This window comes from Erpetoichthys calabaricus, chromosome 13 (assembly GCF_900747795.2).
Source record: "Erpetoichthys calabaricus chromosome 13, fErpCal1.3, whole genome shotgun sequence".
Lineage (NCBI taxonomy): Eukaryota > Metazoa > Chordata > Cladistia > Polypteriformes > Polypteridae > Erpetoichthys > Erpetoichthys calabaricus.
Window position 1 is genome coordinate 145,286,531 of NC_041406.2, and position 8,802 is coordinate 145,295,332.

The window sequence follows — 8,802 nt, forward strand, 5'->3', positions numbered from 1 at the left end:
TCCTCATACCTGCATATCACCCTAGAATCTTCAGAGAATGTCCAGCTCCACAAGGACCTGAAAACAAACAGTTTGTCACTTCCAGTTCTGGTGTTGATGTCCCTGGACAGTGTGCACCTTTCACCTTGTCCCTGGTGACCATGCCCCACAAGTCTCCCCCTGTCTGGTCTGGATTCTTCTCCTATGCCACCTTAGGGTGCACACTATTGCTCTAAAGAACACCTGGGCCAGGTCCACCAATTCTCTTCTACAACACAAGCCAGCCAGCTCCTCGTCCAGTTCAGCGACCCCCAGCTCGAGATGCTGGATCAGCTGGCATCTCCTGTAGATGTAGCCCTCATAGACGATTGGCTCCTCCAAGCTGTCATTTGAAAAGTACAACATGTAACAGGACTTGCATTGCACTGGCCTCTGATTACTAAAACAGATTTTATTAAAATTAAATGATTAAACTTAAATGGTAAAACTAAAAGAATGTGGGTGTTATTTTGACACCTTCTCACTCCTTAAGCTCCTCTTGACTGCCTGCTTTTTGTTCTTTAATGAAGTTCACTTTACTTTTCTCTGTCTGCTCTCCTAACTTTGTGCTCCTCTTTTTCTTTACTTAAACGTTTGTGCTCCTTTGTATTAATGAACCCTTATGCCATCGCCTACATTTAGTTAGGCTCACATTTTACAGTACTTTTATTTATCTGCACATTTATTTCATTTTGTCTGAAATATTCCTCCATAGTCGCCCTCTTAACTGCTCTACTTTTCTGACCACTAAGAACTGTTTTATCATTAAAAACTTGCTCCCTGAATATGTGCTTCCTGCTCATTTCTTACAGTCTTGTCTGCTCCCACTGCCACTTCAGCCTGATTGGCATCTTAATGCTGGCCGTCTGTCTATGTGCCACTGAGCCCCCCACGTACCCATTTTGAAGTCGGCTGCTGCCCCCACCCCAATAAGGAACCGTTGTGTCTGTACGGAAGAGTATTAGGGATACAGAGAAAAAACAAAAAATATATATACATATACACACACACACACACATACACACATATTATACATATATATATTAAATGTTTGACAAAGGAGAGGAGATCATTCCATCCGTCAGATTTATGTTATAGATAACTAGCTGTGCTGCTCATCTAACGCGTAATCAACATAGACCTCGGCGTTAATGGCCACAGTGTACCATGCCACACGTATGTCTCTGTTATATGCTATTTGGCATTGGAGTCATAAAAGCAGGCTTAATGTTTGTGATTTGCCATCCTTTGGAATGACAAATGCAATGCAGATGACTCTGTTATATGCTATTTGGTACTGGATTTGTAAAAACAGTGTTAATCTTTGTAATTCACCATCTGTTGGAATGACAAATGTAATGAATTTTATTACAAAAAATGCTTGTGATGTGCCATCTATTGGACAGGCACCCAGATAATTATCCTTTGATTAAGGTGGATTCGTTCCAATACCACCTTAAAAAGGACAGGAGGAACCAGAACTTCAGACTTGGCATCATTTTGGACAAATTATGTGAATCAGCTTGATGAAGCAGTTGAGCTGAATGGCCTGTCCATGTCAAGATTGTTCTAATGTCCTAATGTGTTATGGAGTCTTTTATTTGGCCACTGGGATTGTTCAAATATGCACGTGTACGTATAAAGTCTCCATTCATTTAAGTCGTGTCATCTTATTCATACACCATACTGCAGCATACAGTGGCACAAAGTCACGTTCCCCAGGACTCCATAAGCACACAACAAATAAAGAGCTATGCTAGATCATAAATAAATAAATAACTAAATATAAATAAATAGTATTAATTAGAAACAGATAAGTAGATAGTAATAAATAAATAACAGTAGTAGTAACAATGTAACAAATGTACTGTGTTTAAATAAACTACTAGGAGAAGATCTGGGGGCAGGGGGCAGCACCGAGGTCAGAGTCTGGACTACCATGGGGTTCACAGAGCCTGGCACGACTTGTTTGGATGCTACAGAACCTTCTGCCAGTTGGAAGTGGGACAGGGGTGGGAGCGGTGGTCCATCACAATGCTGTAGGTTTTGCAGATCCATCACTTTATAAAGATGTCTTTAATGGAGGGCAGAGTGGTCTTTTCTGCTGTATCCATGGTAGGACCTTACACGGTCAGAGACACTGCAGCTTCCTAACCAGTAGGAGATGCAGCAGGTCTGAACGCTGCCCATGGTGTCAACGTGGTGAGAAATGGGAGAGGTGGACTTGCTTTGTTCCGCTGCTGTGCCTTCTTGGCTATGGCGGTGGTGCACATTGACCAAGTGGGGTCAGTTGCCAGGTGTGCTTTTGGTGCTCTTGACCACCATGATGGAGCCCTTGATGTGCAGTGGGGCGTGGATGGCATGAGCCTTCCTGAAGTCACCTATCATCTCTTTCTTCTTCTCCCATTAAGAGACATTGTTAGACCCGTACCAGACCGCCAATCGGCGTAGCCCTCGGCCCCTTTGCTGATGAGACCCACAGCTGTTGTGTCATCTGCTGTGCTCATGTGTAGGGATGTATTTGGGGCAGCCAGTGACCACCATGGGTAGCCCTTCAAACATTGCAGTGATGTAACCCCCAATAACCTGTCCTCAAAGCTGCTAGGCATCTGTCACCAGTGTCTCATTCTCAGCAATGACAAGTGAATGGTAAGTTAATGAAGGCCCATCTTGAAGTGCGTCAGTTGTCAGTAGCTGTGACAGCCGTGCATGTTGTCACCATGTCACCGCGTGGCTGGTCCATACATGTTATCATCGGATTCTTCCTCTGCACCTGCTACTGTGTTCAATAAGCCCGGTGTTCTGTTCTAAGTATCCATTAGCAGTGAAGCGGACACAAGGGGATCAGACAATGCATGTTTTCAACAGTTTAAGTGGCTAATTAACTGCCGTAACACAATGGGACAACCGGCCGTGTGTGTCACCACTTGACTGATAAGTTGTGGAATGTGGCGCTGAGACATATTTTCAGGTCCTGGAGGCATAAATGAACTGTAACACAGGTAAAGGAAGTGTTGTAGGTAAAGGACTCAGGCCCACCTGAACAGAGTTTTGGGTTCGCGTCCCAGGTCCTCCCTGTGTGGTAGCAATTTGAGTAGTGAGAAGAGCGCTCCATAAGTGTAATGAATTATTATTATTATTATTATTATTATTAAAGAAACGAGAAGCAGGAGTGGGACTGTCACCTCATGGACTGGGGACACTGGGTGATATAGGGCTGCCATCCAGTAAGAAATGGGCCGCACGTTGTACCCATGCAGTCCAATTATAGGACCATATAAAGTGGAGGGCTATCATGGAATATCCGGTCCAAGATAAGAAACAACACTGACATGGGATCAAGTTTGTGTCACCACATTGGGAGAGAATCGTCAAGGGTAGGACCAGGCTGGGATCTGAACCCAGAGCTTAGCTGCCCAATTGGAGATAATGGGGAGGACCATTCTACATGAAATCATTGTTTAATGAGTCAGGTGTTTCCTGGCAGCCATAATCCATGGTGGCTTTGGATCTTAGGCTTCACCTTCTCTACATCTACTAAAATAGATGGACTGGTGGATGGCTGAATTGGATCGTTGGACTCACTGGTGCCCTCTACTGATCCAGTTTATGTGTTGGGTAGCTGTGGGCACCGGACTGGAGACACTGGGTACTCTAGTGGTTCAAAGACAATAAGAAATGGGGTGAGGGGTATTTAATACAGACTGGCATTCCAAGTTCATACATATGAAAGCTCCGGTCCCAGTCTCCCTCTAGATCCTCATCCCACCGGGGTCACAAGGGGCTCACTGACCTTCCACCCTGTACCAGGAGGTGTTGCAGGGTTAATAGGCTGAGCAGGTCGGGCTCGATTTCTTAGTCCCCAGTAATAGTTTCAGCCTCTTTCTGATGCAATTCCAGAACGTCGAATCGTGGCATGTCTTAGGTCTGCCCCATGTAGGGGCATCTTCACTAAGCGCCCAGCCCACTTGAACAGGTTCATCTCGGCCTGGCTATTCCAAGCTGTGAATTGTGACCACCAAGCAAACCAGACAGGAATCTCAGTTCAGGCTCTTTGTACCCCGAGACTGCGTCAGCTCTTCAAAGTTCATGCCCCCAAGTGGAGACGAGGACGTAGACAAACTGGCCATTCAAGACTTTCCTCCAAGGGCTGCTGTTTCACTGTCGTAGTACATCAGTGTGTCACAATCGCTTTAACCTCGACTAGTAAGATAAGACCACCAGGAACTAAAGACAACTTCACTTAAGGAGTAAGCCACTTTAATCCAGGAGGCCTCCACGACCCCCACATTTCAGGGGCTGATTGTCAGTCCCACATGGCCGAGGACCACTTTAGTGTATGTGGCACATCACCGTTAAATGAAGTCAGGAGAACATCGAAGGACACCAGTTTGGGGATGGGGATGTCGGAACTCGACTTACCTGTGAGTCTACTGCATGTCCCCATCCTCATTGATGACTATTCAGCTAGTGACAGGAAAAAACGTGAACGCACACATAGGCCCCCAAAATGGGGGTCCACCACAGGGGTCAACTTCCCCTAGCTTAACAACCCGAGCGACGCCGTGGTAGGAATGCTAGTGTGACTGTATTGAGAGGTGCCAGCTCAGGTGTCTTGGGAGTCTTCTGACAAGGGTTAGGGTTAAGACCAAGAAGACCAAGAACATCCTGTAATGATCAGATCTCTCGGCTGGCCTACAAGCATCAGGGAGATGCTAGAAATAGCCTGGTCGAACCTGCTCAACTGGTTACCCGCTTTGATTTTCATCAGGACAAGCAGACAGAGAGTGAGCGTGAAATGAGAAGTGACAGCTGAGACATCCCCTCCGTCACAGCAAGCCAAGCCCAAGATCTTCATGGCGTTTGTGACGCGGCCCATACCGACAAATGGAATACGGGTCATTCCGACAGATCCGTAGTTTCCACCTTTAACCGTGAATTCAGATCGACTGACTAAATAGAGACGGTAAGCTGACATTTCTGTTCATCGTGACAGTCCCCTTATTTCACTTACCACAAAGAGATTCTTAGCAGCAGCTTAGCAGTGAGGATACAGCAGAAGAAATCTAACAAATAAGTGAGCTCACCGGGGTGATCGGCGGGAAGACTTTTTCATTTTCGTTTGTAGGGTTTGGGTTACTTCTTTTCTTAAATGTCATTTTTCAAACCAAACCCAAGAACGAGGAAACATGAGGCACAGACTCGGCTGTCACTCGTATCTTGTGAAACGCAGACCCGGTGCTCTCAGTAAGAGGCGGAAAGCTCCCTGGAAATGGGACTGACATATAAAGTGATAAAAATCACACAAAGATGTCACATTAATTATTACATTCTAAGGAACAAGGTGGGCGGACATGAAGCCCATCCTTTGAAATCACACATTCATTAATTGTAACCCGTTAAGATTAATTGGAGGGTCACACTGAGAAGAAGACTATCAGGTCCAGGACAGGAAGCAACACCTGAGATGGAATCAAATTAAGAGTCGCCAGTCCACCAAAACAACACACTTGTGGACTGTGAGAGTGAAAGGGGTCAGACATACAGGGGGGTATAGAAAAGAATCCCCCCCCCCTTTGAAATATCCCCATTGTGTTTTTGCTTTACAGCCTTAAATGAAAACACACAAACTAATATTTCTTCCCAGCTTTACTTACTCAATGTAACCTCTAACATCCAAGTGAAAGATATCAGTTACAGTTTAGAAGAATTATAAAAAATCAAAAACAAGAAATCCTGAGATGAATAAAGGACCAGACACCCCCCCCCCCCCCCCCCCCCCCCCAAACTCACTCAGGTGTCAGTGCCCACCTTTTCCATTGCAGTTACTGGCTTCCTCCCACCTGTGCTCAGTTGTAATGAGTGTGGTTAGTGAAGCTGTTCCTGGACCATTCATTGCCTTTGCTTGGCAGTGCCACTGACAGCAAACAACTGACTACGGGTGGCAGGCCAGAAGATCTCAGGGACAGAGTTGTGGACAATCATAAGGCAGGAGCTCCTCTCAAAGGCTTTATCAATCCCAAGGAGGACAGTAAAGTCCATCATAAAGAAGTGACAAGTGTTTGGTACCACTAGGACCCTCCAAACTGGATGGAAGATCAAGGAGGAAACTGGTAATAGAGGCCACCAAGAGACCAATGGCCACTTTGAAGGAGTTACTGGATTTGATGGCAAAGGGTGGTCATTAATGGTGTGCGTGTAACAACAAGCATGCTCCACAATTGTGGCTTGTTTGGGAGGGTTGCACTTCTCAAGAAAGGCCACATTGAGGCTCGTTTGAGTTTTACCAGAATGCACCTTGAAGATTCTGATGTCAAGTGGAAAAAAGGTCTTATGGTCAGAGGAGACCAAAATCAAACTATTTGGCCAAACGGTCCACCAATGCAGATCACCATCCACAACACACTATACCTACAGTAAAGCATGGAGGGGGGCAGCATCCTGTTGCTGTTGTGGGTTTGGGCCTGGGGCTCTCATTAGGGTAGAAGGAAAAATGGATGGGGCAAAATACCATCAAATTCTGGAGGAAAACCTGCTACCCTCTGCCAGAAAGTTGGAGATGTGCAGAATGTTCACCTCTCAACACGACAACAACCCGAAGCACACAGCAAAAAAAAGTGAATGTCGTGGTGTGGCCCGTCAGAGCCCTGACCTAAATCTGTGGAAAGATCTGAAGATAGCAGACCACCAACACTCACCATCCAGTGTGACCAAACTTGAACAGATCAACTGTAAAGAAGAGTGGGGGGCAAATATTGAGTGGGCTCAATCTAGATGTGCAAAGCTGATAGAGAAGAATCAACAGACTCAAGGCTGTCATTAAATGACATTGGGGGGGGTCAACAAAATGACATTAGGTGGTCCTTTATTCATCTCAGTAGGTCTTGTTGTGGATTTTGAAAATTCTTCTGAACTGTCGCTGTGATTTCTTTCACTAGGATGTAAGTATTAGTGTGTGTGTTTACATTTAAGGCCGTACAGCAAAAAAAAATTTTTTTCGGGGGATTCTTTTCTAGACCCTCTGTATATACAGGATTTATTCATTTATTCCTCAGTTTAAGAAATGTTTCCATGGTTGGGTTATTTTTTTTTTCATTACTCTTGAATTTTTGGTGGATGTTATTTTACTTTCACTTCACGGCTACATTAAGTATTTTAATAGTTTAATTTATCCATCCATCCATTGTCCAACCCGCTGAATCCGAATACAGGGTCACGGGGGTCTGCTGGAGCCAATCCCAGCCAACACAGGGCACAAGGCAGGGAACCAATCCCGGGCAGGGTGCCAACCCACCGCAGTAGTTTCATTTATTAGTTATTCTTTTTACCATAAGACCACCTCCATGTCATTTCATGATTAGGTTGCTGGGGGTACACGGCGCTGACGTCATCCTCCTCCTCCTTCACTGGGGTATGTCTCTTGCTTGAAGTCTCTTTGCCTTGAGCATGAGAAAGGTGATATATAAATAAAATGTATTATTATTATTAGGCTTGCGTTGTTCTCGTCCAGCCTTCGATTTGCACGTTTGGCTCAAGACGCTTCTCTCTGGTTACGACTCCTTGCTTTGTCTCCCTATGCTGTGCTCTCGTCGTTGCGTTTCTTGATCCTGTCCGCCATTCTCTGTCTGCTCTATAACCAGCACACCATGCAGTTACTGCTCCACAGCAGCAGTTGAAGATTTGCACCCTCGTCTGCACTGCTCAATGCTAACCATCAGCACTTGGGTACAAAGAAGGTAGCAAATGCTACAGAAAAATGGGAAATTAAAAAGAAATGCAAGCACTAGAGCTTTGGCAAAGAAAGGAAATTGGCTGGAATAAAAATCAACAGCTGTGAGGGTCCCCCGGCACTAAGCCTGGGTGCTCACGGGTGATTCTGATGTACGGTCCACACGTTACTTGCAGCTTGTTATTCACCTGGCAACTCCACGGCATTCCCTGTTTTGCAGTTTGTTATTCACGCTTTGAATCGGGGGCGGAGTTTCAGCAGACCCCGCCTCCTACTGCTCTTCTGGATTCTTCTCACTTGACTGTCATCACCCGAGGCATTCAAACGGGAGGACGGACTGTACACTCGTTTCCAGGAACTCTTTGAATTCCTGCTTAGACAAGCTGCCCAGGTATTAACAATGTGAACTTTTAAATGGTCCGACTGAACAGAGAACTCAACTGACTTTTTGGTTTTTGCCAGTCTCGGCAGACGAGTATTTAGTTTTTATCCAATTGGCCAGTGTGGGTAAAAAAGCAAATTGTGCGCGACTTTCGGTATCCATAGCCAACAGTGTTTAAAGGCCATCCATGCCCTCACTTGGCCCGTTTTTGTGTTTTCATTACCAATGCCTTGGGAAGCAAAGAAGAGGAGCCCCCTGGCCAAACACCCAAATTTCTGTTGTGATGGATGGAGAGAAACAATCATACCACAGGACAATGATTTTAACAATGGCCAAGGAAACAAAGGATCGGAAGGGGAAAGACTAAGAACAGAAGACTAAGAAGTGAGCCGAAACACGTGAATCTGAAAAGCAAAGACAACTGTCCCGACTGGCTCATTTAGGCTCTTCTTCCCTGATAGCAATGCAGAACACAAAGGGAACTTTCTTTGTAAACCCGTTTGTTTTTACTGGCAGGGTCACACACCACATGACCGACAATCATAAGCGTACCCCCAGTTAGCGGTCTATAACTTACTCCTCTTAAGATTACGTAAAAGCAGGCTGTGACTGAAAAATCCTGGAAAAAGTCATCATTGCTCTACATGACAAGTTTTAGATGGCTACGTGTACA